Source organism: Oncorhynchus masou, chromosome 1 (genome assembly GCF_036934945.1).
Source record: "Oncorhynchus masou masou isolate Uvic2021 chromosome 1, UVic_Omas_1.1, whole genome shotgun sequence".
Taxonomy (NCBI): domain Eukaryota; kingdom Metazoa; phylum Chordata; class Actinopteri; order Salmoniformes; family Salmonidae; genus Oncorhynchus; species Oncorhynchus masou.
Window position 1 is genome coordinate 35,315,838 of NC_088212.1, and position 20,007 is coordinate 35,335,844.

A 20,007-nucleotide genomic window follows, 5' to 3' on the forward strand; every position below is an offset into this window, starting at 1 on the left:
TGCAGGCGCAGATGCTCCGATTTTTAAAACCATTTGGTGCAGAGTTGAAAAGTTAATGGACTAATTAGAAAAATAAAAGCAGTAATTTTCAATGAGATATAAGAGGTGTGCTGTGAGAGCATGAGAAGAGGGTCAAATGCGTATATCACGACCAATGCATGAGAATTGGCAGCTCTGACAGCTCATGTTTCTCATGTGTAGGACATAGAATGGCCTACAAACCTTTTCTCTATTGTTTCTTCTATGCTGTTGAAATTGAGGCCATTTATGAAGTTGACGTTAGTTGGCTGGGTGAAAGTAAATCAAGCGAGCATTTAACCAATTTGACTGCTGGACTACTTTAAAGCCCAAGTCAAACCCTGTTTACAAGGAAAGTCCCGTTGATGTTCGCCACGCGGTTATTATGATGATCAGCTGACACAAGCTAAATATTAGCACATGATGAGACATCTCAAAGTGAAACTTAACTTATCCAGTTAACTGGTTCAGTCGAAAGTGCACTAATGCTCAACTTTGAGTGCTCTCAACACCTGCTGAGCATTGTTTAAAGAAAGATGTTGACTATCTCAACTTGACTCACGATCCTTATTATTCACATAGGTAAGTTGTATGCACACCTTATTTTGATGTGGTAACACCTTTAAATGTAAGTATTTATAACACAGTATATTGCCGTTAGCCTTGCTTGGAAACCCGACGTTGAAACATGCGAAGAACGATGTGTGCATGTGTTCGACAGCTGCATGTATTTGGATCTTGTGCTCATGCTCCAGGTGATATACATCTGAATGCACTACCAGTGCTTTGAAAAGTTGATGTATTTATACTTTCTTGTGGATATGTGTTCGCGCGCCCACGGCCTAAAGGACCAGCCGCATGGGCAACCGGTAAAGCAGCATGTCATTTTAATCAACATTCTGGCATGTATAGATTGCGAGGAAACCTTCCTGACTCAATCTAAGATTTTAGCCCGTCGTAGAAATCAATGCAATTCAGCGGTTAACCTAGCTGTTGCTCTGTTATGAGTCTTGGACCCAATCCAATTATCATCATTTAAGGAACTTTGCGCGTGCCTAAATAATGTGAAAGTAGCTTTTGAAGCATGTCATTGTTCTTCTATGTTTATTGTCCGGACACAAATACAAACCCTCTTTCCCACGGTTGTAGTTTATTTTATGCATAATATGTCCTCAACGGGTTCAGTTTTTTTTAAGCGTCACAAATTAGTGTATGTAGTCTATCCCAGAACATTTTTACATGCAAGTGGTAAATTTAAGTATATAGCTAATTAGTCTACAATAATGAAATTTCAGCTACGCTGAGCTGGGGCGTTTGTGGGAAGTCATAAGACCGACATGACTAAGTACTTTTGAGGTTGGGCCACTTCTTCAACTATATACATTTAGCTAGCTTACCTAACATTCACAATACGGTCAAATTAGCTGCATTATCCACTTTGTTAACTGTCAAACTATTTGTTGTCAACCCATTAAAAAGGTGAAACGTCACAACTCGGCTCAGCAACTCGGGTAACAACATTTTCTCCAAGTTTCCCACTTGTAATTACAATTTGGAAGGTCGTTCAAGTGAAACTTTCCAGTATGAACTCTGAGCTTCCAATAACTCCAATATAGGTATTGTATTACATTGCTATTATTATATGGCATTTTATCACATGCTTGAATAATGTTAACATGATTGATAGCCAGGGTTGGGTAGGTTACTTCCTAAATGTAATGTCAGTTACTATTTACATGTCCCACTTTTAGATTACTTTCCCCTTAAGCGACATTAGAAGACACAGGTATGTTACCAATTGAACCACATCTATTGTAGGATAAATCAATCTTAAAGTTTAAATAGCTGGCCATATATAGATGTTAAAATTAACTTCATGGTGTCACGCCCTGACCTTTGTTTTCTTTATTATTTTGGTTAGGTCAGGGTGTGACAAGGGTGGTATGTGTGTTTGTCTTGTCTAGGTTTTTTTTGTATATCTATGGGGTTTTGGAATTGTCTAGGTAAATGTAGGTCTATGGTGGCCTGAATTGGTTCCCAATCAGAGACAGCTGTTTATCGTTGTCTCTGATTGGGGATCCAATTTAGGTTGCCATTTTCCATTTTGGTTTGGTGTGTTATTGTCTATGTGTAGTTGCATGTCAGCACTAGTTGTTTTTTAGTGTGACGTTCGTTTGTTTAAGTGTTCTTCGTTAAATAAAATGAGGATGTATTCTAATCACGCTGCGCCTTGGTCTCCTCGTTATGACGAACGTGACACGTCGGTTGGTTACGTAAACTTCTTCTACATATAATAATAATAATACATTACATTATATCTTTACATTAATAACCAAAATCTATCAGAATTCCATATTTACAAGATCAAGGAGTATAACATTTATTGGAATGACTGGAAGTATAGATTAGCCAAATTGTTTTATCTGAGCATAACACCAAAACTAAGGATTTATTAGCCAGCCCTACTCTGTTGTTTTGGATTTTGTTGTTACAGAGGACGGATTTGGGCTCATTGATTCGAGTTGAAAAATAAATGCTGCGCTTATAGAATGGCATGCTTTGAGCATTTCTGAAAGTGCTTATTTACATGTGAAAAATGAATTCTGCATTTGCTCTAGGTCTATTGTTTCACTTTTGTTGATGACGCTTTGATATCTTGATAATATGCAGCTGTTTAAAGGGCAAATCCACAGATTAAAAAATAACAAAACGACCGCCCCACCTCTGTTTTGGTAAAAAAAAAAAAAAAAAACTGAGGGATGGGCATGGAGAAATTGAACCACTCAGAGAATAGACAGAACTATCGATACAATGACTGACCATCCATGATATCAAAATTATTGTTTTAACCATGTTATACATTGTTTACATTTACAATGTTTACAAACATTGAAGAAAAACAGGCTTATATTTTGAGTTCTCATGGTGTGTGACAGTTGAACTAAGCTCATGAGGCATTTATAAGTTATATTCTACAAGAATCAATGGATAAAAATATATCCAAGTCCAGAAATGGATGTAGCAACTACAGATTTAAAAGGGCAATCAAAAGTGTGCGAGTTTGAACATGTGTCCATTAGGCCTATGGATTTAATGTTTTTGTCAGCATGAATTAGATAAAAGCCCCACTTGTATTCCACAGGCTGGGATCGGCACTGTGCGGTTGTTGTAAGAGCACATTTTTCACTGGCTGTCCACTGGTTTCAAATTTTTTATTGATGGGCTCCTGAGTGGCGCGGCGGTACATCTCAGTGCAAGAGGTGTCACTACAGCCCCTGGTTCGATCTCAGGCTGTATCACAACCGGCCATGATTGGGAATCCCATAGGGCGGTGCACAATGGTCCAGCGGCGTCCGGTTTAGGGGAGGGTTTGGCCAGGGTAGGCCGTTAATTTAGGCCGTCAACTTATTGAAATCAACCATTATTGGGTTCAAATATTGATATTTGTGAACAGCCATCCACAACAACCACAATCCGTAAGGCACAAATAGCTAAATGAGAGCAGCAGTGATTCACATCAATGTTACATTTACATTTAAGTCATTTGGCAGACGCTCTTATCCAGAGCGACTTACAAATTGGTGAATTCACCTTATGACATCCAGTGGAACAGCCACTTTACAATAGTGCATCTAAATCATTTAAGGGGGGGTGAGAAGGATTACTTTATCCTATCCTAGGTATTCCTTAAAGAGGTGGGGTTTCAGGTGTCTCCGGAAGGTGGTGATTGACTCCGCTGTCCTGGCGTCGTGAGGGAGTTTGTTCCACCATTGGGGGCCAGAGCAGCGAACAGTTTTGACTGGGCTGAGCGGGAACTGTACTTCCTCAGTGGTAGGGAGGCGAGCAGGCCAGAGGTGGATGAACGCAGTGCCCTTGTTTGGGTGTAGGGCCTGATCAGAGCCTGGAGGTACTGCGGTGCCATTCCCCTCACAGCTCCGTAGGCAAGCACCATGGTCTAGTAGCGGATGCGAGCTTCAACTGGAAGCCAGTGGAGAGAGCGGAGGAGCGGGGTGACGTGAGAGAACTTGGGAAGGTTGAACACCAGACGGGCTGCGGCGTTCTGGATGAGTTGTAGGGGTTTAATGGCACAGGCAGGGAGCCCAGCCAACAGCGAGTTGCAGTAATCCAGACGGGAGATGACAAGTGCCTGGATTAGGACCTGCGCCGCTTCCTGTGTGAGGCAGGGTCGTACTCTGCGGATGTTGTAGAGCATGAACCTACAGGAACGGGCCACCGCCTTGATGTTAGTTGAGAACGACAGGGTGTTGTCCAGGATCACGCCAAGGTTCTTAGCGCTCTGGGCGGAGGACACAATGGAGTTGTCAACCGTGATGGCGAGATCATGGAACGGGCAGTCCTTCCCCGGGAGGAAGAGCAGCTCCGTCTTGCCGAGGTTCAGCTTGAGGTGGTGATCCGTCATCCACACTGATATGTCTGCCAGACATGCAGAGATGCGATTCGCCACCTGGTCATCAGAAGGGGGAAAGGAGAAGATTAATTGTGTGTCGTCTGCATAGCAATGATAGGAGAGACCATGTGAGGTTATGACAGAGCCAAGTGACTTGGTGTATAGCGAGAATAGGAGAGGGCCTAGAACAGAGCCCTGGGGGACACCAGTGGTGAGAGCGCGTGGCGAGGAGACAGATTCTCGCCACGCCACCTGGTAGGAGCGACCTGTCAGGTAGGACGCAATCCAAGCGTGGGCCGCGCCGGAGATGCCCAACTCGGAGAGGGTGGAGAGGAGGATCTGATGGTTCACAGTATCAAAGGCAGCCGATAGGTCTAGAAGGATGAGAGCAGAGGAGAGAGAGTTAGCTTTAGCAGTGCGGAGCGCCTCCGTGATACAGAGAAGAGCAGTCTCAGTTGAATGACTAGTCTTGAAACCTGACTGATTTGGATCAAGAAGGTCATTCTGAGAGAGATAGCGGGAGAGCTGGCCAAGGATGGCACGTTCAAGAGTTTTGGAGAGAAAAGAAATAAGGGATACTGGTCTGTAGTTGTTGACATCGGAGGGATCGAGTGTAGGTTTTTTCAGAAGGGGTGCAACTCTCGCTCTCTTGAAGACGGAAGGGACGTAGCCAGCGGTCAGGGATGAGTTGATGAGCGAGGTGAGGTAAGGGAGAAGGTCTCCGGAAATGGTCTGGAGAAGAGAGGAGGGGATAGGGTCAAGCAGGCAGGTTGTTGGGCGGCCGGCCGTCACAAGAAGCGAGATTTCATCTGGAGAGAGAGGGGAGAAAGAGGTCAGAGCACAGGGTAGGGCAGTGTGAGCAGAACCAGCAGTGTCGTTTGACTTAGCAAACGAGGATCGGATGTCGTCGACCTTCTTTTCAAAATGGTTGACGAAGTCATCTGCAGAGAGGGAGGAGGGGGGGGGTAGGATTCAGGAGGAGGGAGAAGGTGGCAAAGAGCTTCCTAGGGTTAGAGGCAGATGCTTGGAATTTAGAGTGGTAGAAAGTGGCTTTAGCAGCAGAGACAGAGGAGGAAAATGTAGAGAGGAGGGAGTGAAAGGATGCCAGGTCCGCAGGGAGGCGAGTTTTCCTCCATTTCCGCTCGGCTGCCCGGAGCCCTGTTCTGTGAGCTCGCAATGAGTCGTCGAGCCACGGAGCGGGAGGGGAGGACCGAGCCGGCCTGGAGGATAGGGGACATAGAGAGTCAAAGGATGCAGAAAGGGAAGAGAGGAGGGTTGAGGAGGCAGAATCAGGAGGTAGGTTGGAGAAGGTATGAGCAGAGGGAAGAGATGATAGGATGGAAGAGGAGAGAGTAGCGGGGGAGAGAGAGCGAAGGTTGGGACGGCGCGATACCATCCGAGTAGGGGCAGTGTGGGAAGTGTTGGATGAGAGCGAGAGGGAAAAGGATACAAGGTAGTGGTCGGAGACTTGGAGGGGAGTTGCAATGAGGTTAGTGGAAGAACAGCATCTAGTAAAGATGAGGTCGAGCGTATTGCCTGCCTTGTGAGTAGGGGGGAAGGTGAGAGGGTGAGGTCAAAGAGGAGAGGAGTGGAAAGAAGGAGGCAGAGAGGAATGAGTCAAAGGTAGACGTGGGGAGGTTAAAGTCGCCCAGGACTGTGAGAGGTGAGCCGTCCTCAGGAAAGGAGCTTATCAAGGCATCAAGCTCATTGATGAACTCTCCGAGGGAACCTGGAGGGCGATAAATGATAAGGATGTTAAGCTTGAAAGGGCTGGTAACTGTGACAGCATGGAATTCAAAGGAGGCGATAGACAGATGGGTAAGGGGAGAAAGAGAGAATGACCACTTGGGAGAGATGAGGATCCCGGTGCCACCACCCCGCTGACCAGAAGCTCTCGGGGTGTGCGAGAACACGTGGGCGGACGAAGAGAGAGCAGTAGGAGTAGCAGTGTTATCTGTGGTGATCCATGTTTCCGTCAGTGCCAAGAAGTCGAGGGACTGGAGGGAGGCATAGGCTGAGATTAACTCTGCCTTGTTGGCCGCAGATCGGCAGTTCCAGAGGCTACCGGAGACCTGGAACTCCACGTGGGTCGTGCGCGCTGGGACCACCAGATATCTACATGTGCTATGTAGATAGCAATAATAAGTGACATCCATATCGCTATAGACTACACCACTGCTATCATACTTAACTCCAAGAGTTTATTCAAGTTGGATAATCTTTGGATGCCAACAGCAGTCGTACCATTGGAAGACATAGCTTGGACTGTGGCCTACAAAAACCTATTCCTGCTCTTTTCCCACGATCCATCAAACCCGTTTGGTGCGTCATCATAGTGGTCTCTGACTGCTAGGGAGGACAATGCAAATAGTCCTGGTAGGCATTTTCAAGGGATATATAAAGTGATTGCCTATATATATTTATTTTTATGAAGTGACTGAAAATCATACAGACTGTGGCTCTAAGGCTGCCTTTACACAGGGAACCCTGATTGGTCAAAATACCAATTAGTGGCTAAATGTGTAAATGCAGCCCAAGAGCTTCAATTTGGAGATGCATTTTTCTTCTTCTCATTTGATAGGACAAACACAACTCCTGTATTAGTGGAAGAATGTTTCAGTTCTCATATTGACTTCTCTAACCCCAAACCCTGGTCTGCTTCGCAAGTGTTCCCGTAAGTCTTGTGATGTTGCTCCTCTGGGTTTAGAAAATCTGTGGGATCCTCCTTATGGTGCCATTTCTGCACTCACATGCTAGTCAGAACTGAGACATTTCTGACTTGCTGATTCATTGAATGCGGCACGTGTATAATTACAACCAGTTAGGAAGTTGGTAATGTCAGAGTTTCCTAGTTGGGACTAGCACATGAACTCAGATAAAAACGAGGTAAAATCATGTCTGAATAATCTGTCTCCATTGTGGAATAATTATAATGTTAAGGTAAGATTTAAGTTATTTAAACCAAATTGAACATATTTCATGATTTATTTGAGGCTAAATTGATTTTATTTATGTATTATATTAAGTTAAAATAAGTCTTCATTCAGTATTGTTGTAATTGTAATTATTACAAATAAATAAATAAAAATGGCCAATTAATCGGTATCGGCTTTTTGGTCCTCCAATAATCTGTATCGGTATCGGCGTTGAAAAATCATAATCGGTCTACCTCTTTGTTCCGACTCTATCGGGAAACCGGGCCCTGGAAGAATAGCTCACAGTGTTGTGAGTATTTAGTCAGCCACCAATTGTGCAAGTTCTCCCACTTAAAAAGATGAGGCCTGTAATTTTCATCATAGGTACACTTCAACTATGACAGACAAAATGAGAAAAAAAAAATCCAGAAAGTCACGTTGTAGGATTTTTAATGAATTTAAAAACATGATTTAAGTGAAGGCTGATTTGTAATTCATATATACAGAATAAAAAAACAGTACATCCTGCCAGCACGCCCACAAGCGAGCCACTCGGGCAAAGAATGAGGCGTGGAAGAGAGCGAGGAACGAGATGGGAGTAACAATCCAGGCTATTTGCTCTGAGACCAGCATAATAATGTAATAAGCAGGGAGAAGGTTTCGAACCCTCACATTCTGGCCCAAAGTCCAGCACGCTATCGACTATGTCCAAATGTATTGATTGGGGCCGATTGTGGCTAAAAACATTTTATCAATTAGAATCTTGAACATCTGGAAAGGGGAAAAAGTATTATTAGTTTTTCACAAGTGTAGCAGGATGGGCTATTAGCTGAACAATAGACTATTCAACCTTTACTAAAGAATTGTCTAATAGCCGAGCTAGGTGTGAACCTCCTCCCCAACTTGCAACAAATCATTTGTATCTATCTTTCCACACCTACCTACACACATGTTTAAAAACGTATTATGGCTGCAGGGGCAGTATTGAGTAGCTTTGATGAATAAGGTGCCCAGAGTCAACGGCCTGCTCCTCAATCCCAGTTGCTAATGTATGCATATTATTAGTATGTTTGGATAGGAAACACTGAAGTTTCTAAAACTGTTTGAATGATGTCTGAGTATAACAGAACTCATATGGCAGGCAAAAACGTTGAAGATTTATGATAACATCCTAAAGATTGATTCTATACTTACATTTACATTTAAGTCATTTAGCAGACGCTCTTATCCAGAGCGACTTACAAATTGGTGAATTCACCTTCTGACATCCAGTGGAACAGCCACTTTACAATAGTGCATCTAAGTCATTAAGGGGGGGTGAGAAGGATTACTTATCCTATCCTAGGTATTCCTTGAAGAGGTGGGGTTTCAGGTGTCTCCGGAAGGTGGTGATTGACTCCGCTGTCCTGGCGTCGTGAGGGAGTTTGTTCCACCATTGGGGGGCCAGAGCAGCGAACAGTTTTGACTGGGCTGAGCGGGAACTGTACTTCCTCAATGGTAGGGAGGCGAGCAGGCCAGAGGTGGATGAACGCAGTGCCCTTGCTTGGGTGTAGGGCCTGATCAGAGCCTGGAGGTACTGCGGTGCCGTTCCCCTCACAGCTCCGTAGGCAAGCACCATGGTCTTGTAGCGGATGCGAGCTTCAACTGGAAGCCAGTGGAGAGAGCGGAGGAGCGGGGTGACGTGAGAGAACTTGGGAAGGTTGAACACCAGACGGGCTGCGGCGTTCTGGATGAGTTGTAGGGGTTTAATGGCACAGGCAGGGAGCCCAGCCAACAGCGAGTTGCAGTAATCCATACTTAGTTTGAAATGTTTCTACGACCTGTAATATAACTTTTTGAACTTTTCGTCCGACGTCCGGCTGGACCTGCACGAGCGTTTGGATTTGTGTACTAAACGCCCTAACAAAAGTAGCTACTTGGGCATAAATAATGGACATTATCGAACAAATCAAACATTTATTGTGGAACTAGGATTCCTGGGAGTGCGTTCTGATGAAGATCATCAAAGGTAAAGGAATATTTATAATGTTTTTTCTGATTTCTGTTGACTCCAACTTGGCGGATAATTAAATGTTTCTTCTGAGCGCCGTTCTCAGATTATTGCATGGTTTACTTTTTCCATAAAGCTTTTTTGAAATCTGACACAGCGATTGCATTAAGGAGAGGTATATCTATAATTCCATGTGTAACACTTGTATTCTAATCAACATTTTATGATGAGTATTTCTGTAAAATTGATGTGGCTATGCAAAATCACTGAATGTTTTTGGAACTACTGAACGTAATGCGCCAATGTAAACTGATTTTTTTTAAATATAAATATGAACTTTATCAAACAAAACATGCATGTATTGTGTAACATGAAGTCCTATGAGTGTCATCTAATGAAGATCATCAAAGGTTAGTGATTAATTTTATCTATTGTGATTTTTGTGACTCCTATCTTTGGCTGGAAAAATGGCTGTGTTTTTCTGTAGCTTGGTGGTGACCTAACATAATCGTTTGTGGTGCTTTCACTGTAAACACCTATTTGAAATCGGACACTGGTGGGATTAACAACAAGATTACATTTTAAAACGGTATAAAATACATATGTTTGAGGAATTTTAATTGAGATTTCTGTTTTGAATTTGGCGCCCTGCACTTTCACTGGCTGTTGTCATATCGATCCTGTTAATGGGATTGCAGCCCTAAGAAGTTTTAATGTTCTGAAAGATTTAAAAAAAAATTTTTGGGCCCTTTCCTCCTGACAGAGCTGGTGTAATTGAGTCAGGTTTGTAGGCCTCCTTGCTCGCACACGCTTTATCAGTGCCTGCCCACAAATCTTCTATAGGATTGAGGTCAGGGCTTTGTGATGGCCACTCCAATACCTGGACTTTGTTGTCCTTTAGCCATTTTGCCACAACTTTGGAAGTATGCTTGGGGTCATTGTCCATTTGGAAGACACATTTGCGACCAAGCTTTAACTTCTTGGTGATGGGGGCAGTATTGAGTAGCTTGGATGAAAAAGGTGCCCAGAGTAAACTGCCTGCTACTCTGTCCCAGATGCTAATATACAGTGCCTTGCGAAAGTATTCGGCCCCTTGAACTTTGCGACCTTTTGCCACATTTCAGGCTTCAAACATAAAGATATGAAACTGTATTTTTTTGTGAAGAATCAACAACAAGTGGGACACAATCATGAAGTGGAATCATGAAGTGCATTCCGACGAAGATCAGCAAAGGTAAGTGAAGATTTTTAATACTATTTATGACTTTTGTTGACTCCACAATTTGGCGGGTAACTGTATGGCTTGATTTTGTGGCTGTTCTCAGATTATTGTGCTTTTGCCGTAAAGCTTTTTTGAAATCTGACACAGTGGATGCATTACGGACAAGTTTATCTTTAATTCTATGTAAAACATGTATCTTTCATCAAAGTTTATGATCAGTATTTCTGTTATTTGATGTGGCTCTCTCCAATTTCTCTGGATGTTTTTGAAGGCATTTCTGAACATGGTTTTTTGGATATAAATATGAACTTGATCGAACAAAACATACATGTATTGTGTAACATTGAGTCCTGGGAGTGTCATCTGATGAAGATCGTCAAAGGTTAGTGATTTATATCTATATTTCTGCTTTTTGTGACACCTCTATTTGGTTGGAAAATGGCTGAATGCTTTCTATGACTAGTTGCTGACCTAACATATGTTCTGCTTTCGCCAAAAAGCATTTATGAAATCGGACACTGGTTGGTTAATGAGAAGTGTATCTTTAAAATGGTGTAAAATACTTGTATGGTTGAGGAATTTTAATTATGAGATTTCTGTTTTTGAATTTGGAGCCCTGCAATTTCACTGGCTGTTGGCGAGGTGGGACGCTAGCGTCTCGAACGATCCCAGAGAGGTTATCTTCTTGACTGATGTCTTGAGATGTTGCTTGAATATATCCACACAATTTTCCTGCCTCTTAATGCCATCTATTTTGTGAAGTGCACCAGCCCCTCCTGCAGCAAAGCACCCCCACAACATGATGCTGCCACCCCCGTGCTTCATGGTTGGGATGGTGTTCTTCCCCTTTTTCCTCCAAACATAACAATGGTCATTATGGGCAAACAGTTCTATTTTTGTTTCATCAGACCAGAGAACAATTCTCCAAAAAGTATTATTTTTGTTCCCATATGCAGTTGCAAACTGTAGTCTGGCTTTTTTTATGGCGGTTTTGGAGCGGTTGCTTCTTCCTTGCTGAGCGGCCTTTCAGGTTATGTCGATATAGGACTCGTTTTACTGTGGATATAGATACTTTTGTACCTGTTTCCTCCAGCATCTTCACAAGGCCTTTTGCTGTTGTTCAGGGATTGATTTGCACTTTTCACACCAAAGTACGTTAATCTCTAGGAGACAGAACGCGTCTCCTTCCTGAGCGGTATGCCGGCTGCGTGGTCCCATGATGTTTATACTTGCGTACTATTGTTTGTACAGCTGAACGTGGTACTTTCAGGCATTTGGAAATTTCTCCCAAGGAAGAACCAGACTTGTGGAGGTCTACAATTTTTTTTCTGAGGTCTTAGCTGATTTATTTTTTAATTTCCCATGATGTCAAGCAGAGGCACTGAGTTTTAAGGTAGGTATTGAAAGACATCCACAGTTACACCTCCAATAGGCTAATTGACATCATCTGAGTCAATCAGAAGCTTCTAAAGCCATGACATCATTTTCTGGAATTTTCCAAGCCGTTTAAAGGCACAGTCAACTTAGGGTATGTAAACTTCTGACCCACTGGAGTGATGCAGTGAATTATAAGTGAAATAATCTGTCTGTAAACAATTGTTGGAAAAATGACTTGTCATGCACATAGTAGATGTCCTAACCGACTTGCCAACACTATAGTTTGTTAACAAGAAATTTGTAGAGTTGTTGAAAAACTAGTTTTAATGGCTCCAACCTAAGTGTATGTAAACGTCTGACTTCAACTGTATATTTGTCATGGCTCCCGAGTGGCGCAGCATCTTGGTGCAAGAGGCTTTACTACAGTCCCTGGTTTGAATTCAGACTGTATCACATCCGAACGTGATTGGGAGTGCCGTAGAGCGGCTCACAATTGGCCCAGCGTCATTTGTCCAGGGTAGGCCGTCATTGTAAATAAGCATTTGTACTTAACTGACTTGCCTAGTTAAATAAAGGTTCAGTTTATAAAAACAACTGGTGGCAACTGCAGCACAATCAATAGGAGGTGAACAGTGGCTGGTGCCTAAAAATACAGAACTTGTTTTATGCAGGTGTTGTACACCAACAGATGGAGAAAACCTACACCAGTTGAGCATTTCATTTCAACAATCTTCATTTTTATTTTACTTTACAAACAACAATAGGGCTTAATTGGTGTCTATTTCTTTGGAGCCTAGACCTATATAAAACAACTTAACTGGCTGAGGTAGTCTGAGGCATAACATCCTAATAGAAGTAGGATTTTTTTTAAATTTGTCCTACTTACAATTGCAACTGGTCAAAAATGTAGCATCCTACATAAAACGATAATTTAAAGAAAAAAAGTCTGCACGTTCAAACTAAAACAATGTAACTAATAATGAAAGCGCACATTTGTAAATCTCAAACTCTAAAAGTTTGTGTAAACACAATGTGTGTGACATTGTGTTTACAAAAAAGAATGTAGCCCATCATGCAAATGTTTCCTATTAGCAGGACAATAGACTTTTTATAGCCCGGCTACTGTTGTGGAAATCTCTCAACTTGCAATGTAATGTATTCAATGCTTAAGTACTCTAAAGTGTTACATATCTAACTCAAAACAGCATTTCGTCATCAACATCTTTATGCTTTCGTTAACCTTCTTGATCTTTCCCTTTTATTTCTGTAGCAATTTTGAGAAAATTGCTCAAGGGCCACGGTTGATTCGTCTGTGAAGATGACATTCTTGAATGTCTCGCAAGTTTTGATCTGGGCCTGCAAAGTTCTTTGTTTGTCAGACAAATCGTAGGGTTGAAACTACAGAATAGTACAAAACAAGCGAACACACAGGGTTAATGTTCTGATCAAAATAAATAAATATATATATATATATATATATTTCTTACCGAGCCTTTCCATGAGTCCATGCAAGTTTCTTCAAGTGTCTTCTGACTGTAATTAGAGTGATGTTGTGCCGTAATGCCATCAGATTACAGATTGCCTTTGCCGATTGCTCGTCATCTTCATGAACATAAGCAAGTGATGTCTGCTAAATAATCAATTTAGGTTTCTCCTGAAATAAATAATTTGAAATCACAAACTGTCTTTATTTACAAATTAGTGAGACTGTCTCACCCCATGTTCAAGAATGGCCTTTCCTCACTCTAAAATTAAAACGAAATCTCCAAAATATCGTTACTTTTTAAACAAAGCGATTTATAATTATGAATTAATTTAGAATTATATAAATGCCCCTTTAAGATGTGTGAGAATATCTGAGAATATAGATAATAATTGTGTCCTCCAATCCTCTAAATGTAATTATTGGAGGAGAGTCACGTCATTGAATAAGTTTTTTTTCCCCTCAATATTCTGTAGGTGAAATTAGTCTCACTAGTGTTGAGTAATGTGCTGTTAAATGGTATTTATTTAAAGAGGATGTTGAGGTTAGAACTGTTTTTTGTTGTTGTACTGTTTCGCTCTGCTCTGGGGCAAGCATGGGGACTAGTCTTGATATATCAATGAAATTTTTATTTTCACTTAATCTCCGTTTGGGTATTGGCTAGACAATAATTAGAAAATTAGGGTGGAGAAATGTTATGCTCTTACGCTCCATTATTAATCTAGGAAAGTCAGTTAAGAACAAATTCTTATTTACAAGGACAGCATACTCCCTTCCTCCTGTTGTACAGCACCATATTTTCCATTCCCATCCTAATGGAAACCCTGATGGTTTTTGTTTTTCTCTGAATAGAAACACCACAATATTAATCAAATTAATTAAGCCAAATTTCTTGAAATCAATCCCATATACTATGTTATTACAAAAAAAGGTCTTAAATTCTCGCAAGGTGTGCCGCAGTATGACGCAACTTTTAAAGGAGGAACCACTGTAATAGTGAAGACATCAAAACTATGAAATAACACATGGAATCATGTCGAAACCGAAAAAGTATTCAAAGTAGCCAGCCTTTGCCTTGATGACAGCTTGATGAAAACACCTAAAGGAATTGCACTACATCACTGGCCACTAGGCAGGCCAAAACTCCATCACACCAAAAAGTGCTGAAGTGTTGGTATTTTCAAACGGCTCGTACACTGAGGGCATTTATCATCCTAATCGCAGTATTATTCTAACCTCGTAGTGTGGAAAGAGGATAATCACATTTTTGACTGCACTGGGCCTTTAAGATCTTTGATAGGCTGATGTGTAATTTGTTACAGGAAATCACTGTCAGCTGGTGAGGTTAGCATAGGGCTAACATGTGGCAGGTTATCTGATAGAACTACATTGTAGCTGGTCCCATCACATGCAACTACGTTCAGGATTGTAATTGGTTGATGCACATTTTGAGACTGAGAAAAACGTTAGGTTTAACTTTTTCTCATGTCCAGGTATAGACCCCTCTATATCTTATTAATTTACTTTCTCCACAGTACCCTAACTCGAGGCAAGAAGAGGGTGTGAAAGTGCACTGACTCCTACAGGCTCCTCGTGATGGTTCTCTCAACCATGGAGCACAGCACCAGAAGACCTCCACGCTGCTGGCCTCCGGTGGCTCTTTTCCTCGTCTTCATCCTCACCCAGCAGCTCTACGCCCTCATTGTGTTACACGGCCAGTTGGTCAGCTCTAGTGAGGCCAACATCAGCCCTTTCAAATTCTGCCTCCAGGGACAAGATGTTGGAGTTACCTGTGATGATCAACACAACAACATGTCTACCACCGCTGGTGTATTAGTGGATATCCTTAGGGTTCTGGTCATTATGAGTCTGTATATTCCACTGGTGCTGGTGCCCTTTGCCCTCATGGCCTTTCTGTTTGCAGTCTGCTGTGATGACAGAGGGGTGTTGTGGTTCAGTGTCAGCTGTCTGGCTGCTTCCAGCCTACTGATGCTTGTGGGCCTCTGTGTGTTTGTGGGGCTCCACTTTAACTATGTGTCATTGGCTGATATGACAGCAGGGTACTATGTCTGTGTGTTTGTTAATGCTGAGCTGGTTTCAGCAGCTGTACTGACCTGGATGACAGGGACGCGGCAGCTTAGAGATAAAACGACATCCAATGATAACTAATAACCCAGTGGAGAGGCTTGCTGGTAACCAACAAGTGATTGTCCTCCCTAGTGTTCAAATAGGGGTTGCTGAACATTTCCTCTTAACTGACCTGTAACATTTGTTTGCTGGTCAGGAAAAACATGTCAACTTTTGATTTGTTTATTTCAAGTTTTTCAATGTGTTCAACATGATCAACCAAAAGGGTGTACATTTTAAATGACTGTCTATATAATGTTTTTCAAGACATACTATTCATAACTTTATTTTGTCTGTTTTCATGTTTGTGTTCTGTACATGGATGCATATTTTAAATCAAATTAAGTTTCCAATAAACTCTGATACAGAGATACTTTGCTCTTTGACTACAACTACTATAGTCCTACTGTACTGTGGTCGGTAATGTTGACGACAAAAATGCTAGTCATTTTAATAAATCGACCACTAGCCTAAGTAATTAAAAAAGATATTGCATACCTTTTGGCTAACTGTCATGTTCCAGTAAATGAGTGTGATAACCTACTTTACCTTATAATCATTAAGTTAAAACCACCAATTTTGCTCACGAGTCTCAAATGTACATGATTGATTTATTCATCAAAATTGTGAAGTGTATGACATGCCTGTTGATCATAAGCCTATGTTGATGGTCAACAAAGATTTCTCTAATTTCTGTGAATTTGGTCAGGTCACCAAAAAAGTGACATATTGCAGCTTTAAAACTAAAATAAATTTAATCAATAAAAGTGCCTTCAGAATATCCCAGTAGTCACATTTTATTCTTCAATCAAAATTATATATTTTTTGTTTCTATTACAAAGTATGTCATTACCCTTTTTACTGCTCTTAAAGGGGAAACAAATCTTGAGCAGTTGCGCTTAATATTGTACATGTCATTAGTTGCACCTAGTGAGACAGTTTTTAGGCCCAATGCCTTTTCTAAGACAGTGCATAAACACTTCACAGATTAAACCTAATCCTGTATTCATAAATGCTTTCAATGGAGATGTATTTACTAACATTACCAAGAACCCACTATTAGCAGAGAAGGAAATCATTCATGTTATGGGTCCCATTTGCCCCCATTGACTATTTTTAATATACTCTAGTCTACATGACCTCACTGTGTATCCCCCCCATCTCAGTTTGTAAGGAAAGCATCTCAAAGTGTTCTGTGGTTTATCATCAGGTGAAGAATATCTCCCTTACAAGCCTGAGGGCATCATCGTCTGCTGTGGGAGACTGTGACCGTGAGTGGTCCTCTGCTCCAACATCCTGAGCCAAATCCCCTGGACTATCAGCATCGTCGTGACCTGGTCCTGAACTCTGACCCTCAGGTCCCTGCTCTGTGTTGTTGTTTTGAGCGTACAGTAGAGTGTCCTCCTCGGCTACATCGATGTCCGTTTCTGAGACATACGTCCTCTCCTGTGCATCAGAGTCTGAGGACTCCGCCACCACGTCCAACTCAGACAGCCTCCTCTTCTTCTCCCTGACACAGTTGTTTTTTGCATTCATAGAGCAGCCCACCACACTCCTTTTGACCTGTAGGAATGAATGCAATATACAGGGTGAATTGGATAAAACAGACAAATAGCTCAGTTATATCCACTAGGAATTATTTAAACCTCCCCACCAGATGTTTCACAATTTTGTTGTAGCCCTGAACTAGCTCACCTGAGTCACCTATTCAAAGGCATGATGATTACCTGATGAGTTGAATCAGGTGTGCTAGCTCTGGATTAGATCAAATAACAGCTGGGGGTCCCCACTAGAGGTCCTTCATACTGTGGTCTAAGCTAGTTAGCTGCAACCCCCCCATACCCCTCAGTGAATCATCACCCAGTCTATGGAACATCACCTGTTTGTCATCATGATGAGCTCCATCTTCTCCACCTCCAAATTCATTCAAATAACTGACAGCTGCCTCCACCAGCTCCTTTTCATTCATGCAGTAGAAGGCCACTCTGGACAGCAAGAGAGGGAAAATTAAGTCCGATGTGCAGAAAACAAATGCTTTTCATATAGCCATCAGGTTACTTTTAGTTGAAAACTAGAAAAGTTAGTGGTTGAAACCACACACTACAGAAAAAAATTGCCGTTTTGAAAATGCAGTAAAATTGCACTAACTGGTATTTTTCAGAATAAACTGCAAAATTACTGCAGTAAAAAAAATATTTTGGAAGCAATATATAACTGCAGTACAGTGTATTGCAGCTATACTGCATTCTGACCAGTGGATGCTCCTCAGAGGAGGAAGGGGAGGACCATTCTCCTCAGTGAATTTCATAAAAAATTACAATTGTAAAACATTTTAAAAGTTATCCTTTTTAGATAAAACTATAAATATAATCACATCAAATAATTGATTAAAACACTATTTTTGTGAGGTTGAAAATATGCTTGGCCTATCATGGGGGTGTCTATGTTAAAAGCTACATTTTGCAACATATGGTGTGACTAGCGGAAAGGCTGTGGCTGGCCTTGAGGTGTAGGCAGCTATCATGAGTTGTGGGAGACACGTACAGAACTTAGGCAGTTAAACAGACTGTCTTTTGTTAGAACTCAAACTTAGAAATAACAGGAACCAGATAACGGTGTCTAGGGTGTGAGCGCATGGATATTCTACACAGCAACAGTTACCGTACATCTATCAACTGGAGCGCCCGGGGGCTGGTACCAGCTCGTGCGCCAACAATCAACGATAGGCTGGGTGAGTCTAAACCATGCCCAGTCTCTACTCTGCGACAGGCCGGCTCAGAAGCAGGAACTACTTCTGTCAGAGTATATTATAATAATTTTGTCAGGAACAAGTTCAGTTCTCTGTTTGCCCTGCGAGGTGTGACAGAGAGCCCGTATATATACGAAAATTGCATTTACCACTTATTGCTCAGCTAATAAAAAATATATAGCATACAATCGGTGACTCTGTCATATTTATCCTGATACCAGATTCAAATTGACGCAACCCTAACATTTAGCAAAAAGTCTACAGTAGCCTCAGCAGCACTCTGTAGTGTAGCACCATGGTTTAGCCGGAGAACAGTTAGCTTTCACCTTCCTCTGGGTACATGGACTTCAATACAAAACCTTGGGAGGCTCATGGTTCTCACCCCCTTCCATAGACTTACACCAGCCTTTCTTAAAGTATGGGTCGCAGACCTGTTAATGGTGGGTCGCGACGTGTCAGAGTAAATGTATAATTAATTACAGGAATTGATTTGGCCAAGTCTCTGCTCAGCAGCGGTCTCTGCTCTGTTTGGCAGCTGCACAAGTGTGACAGCGAGATGCCCGTGTGCTTCGCAGTTTACCAGATCTTTTTTCTGTCGTTTTCTTGAAGATCACTCCGCGACACACACAATGCAGCGCTGTCGTTCAGCAGCAGATGATGCGCTGTCTGCCACTGACTTGTCATTCCCACTTGCCATCACTCACCGCTGTCAGCAAATGGACTCATGCTAGCCACAAGTTCTGAATGAGCTCAATTGTCATGAAACGCATATACAGCGATGAGTTTCTCTCTCTTTATACAAACTTGTAACGAGGAGCGACCACAATGTGTTTTGTGTGGGGAAGTGCTTAGTAATGAGTCTCTCAAAACTAACAAATTAATAAAACGACACTTCCTGACCAAACATCCACAGCATGATGGCAAACCCAGGGAGTTCTTTGAGAACAGAGCAGAATGCTTCAGGAAACAGTGATTCGACAATGGAAAAGTAAGTCAGCTAGCAAGGCATTGCTGTCATTTTATAACAGGTGATTGATTATAAGCAGAAAAAAGGGAGTACTAACTATCTCTCATCGTAGTAGATGTGAGTTTCTCTTTCAAACAATTCCCTGGCCTTGTACACAGCTAATAGCTAACATTCACCAAAGCAAGTAAGCTACTGTTAGTGCAACCCTAGTAACAGTACAGATTAAAATAAAATGATCAGGCCTACTGTACTTCAAAACGGAGCCCAGAATATACATGCTTGTTGAAAACTTCAACCAGCTACACACCTCTCATTAGGACTGTGTGTGTGTGTTTTCTGGTCTACATCTGTGTGATGTGATCAATCAGTTTATTCCAGTTTAGAATAAAAAAAATATATTGTATTTTAACAGCAACAGTTCCAACCTAGACTTTCTTTCAACAATAATTTATACAGTAAGATGTACAGTAGGCCTGATTATTTTTCATCTGTACTGTTACTTAGGGTTGTGTAACCGGTGTGAAATGGCTAGCTAGTTAGCGGGGTGTGCGCTAATAGCGTTTCAATTGGTGACATCACTCTCTCTGAGACCTTGAAGTAGTTGTTCCCTTGCTCTACAAGGGTCGTGGCTTTTGTGGAGCGATAGGTAACAATGCTTCGAAGGTGACTGTTGATGTGTGCAGAGGGTTCGGGGCAAGGGACGGAAGCTATACTGTTACATTGGTGCTGTGACCCAGATCACTGGTTGCTG

The 20,007-nt window shown here is 41.9% G+C and overlaps 1 long non-coding RNA gene across 1 annotated transcript; it reads left to right on the forward strand.

Moving 5' to 3' along the window:
- The first annotated feature begins 408 nt into the window (after positions 1-408).
- Positions 409-18,477, forward strand: LOC135543097 (uncharacterized). The gene is made up of 2 exons (XR_010456179.1): positions 409-600; positions 14,949-18,477. It is a non-coding gene; the product is annotated as an uncharacterized LOC135543097 (long non-coding RNA).
- The last annotated feature ends 1,530 nt before the right edge of the window (positions 18,478-20,007 follow it).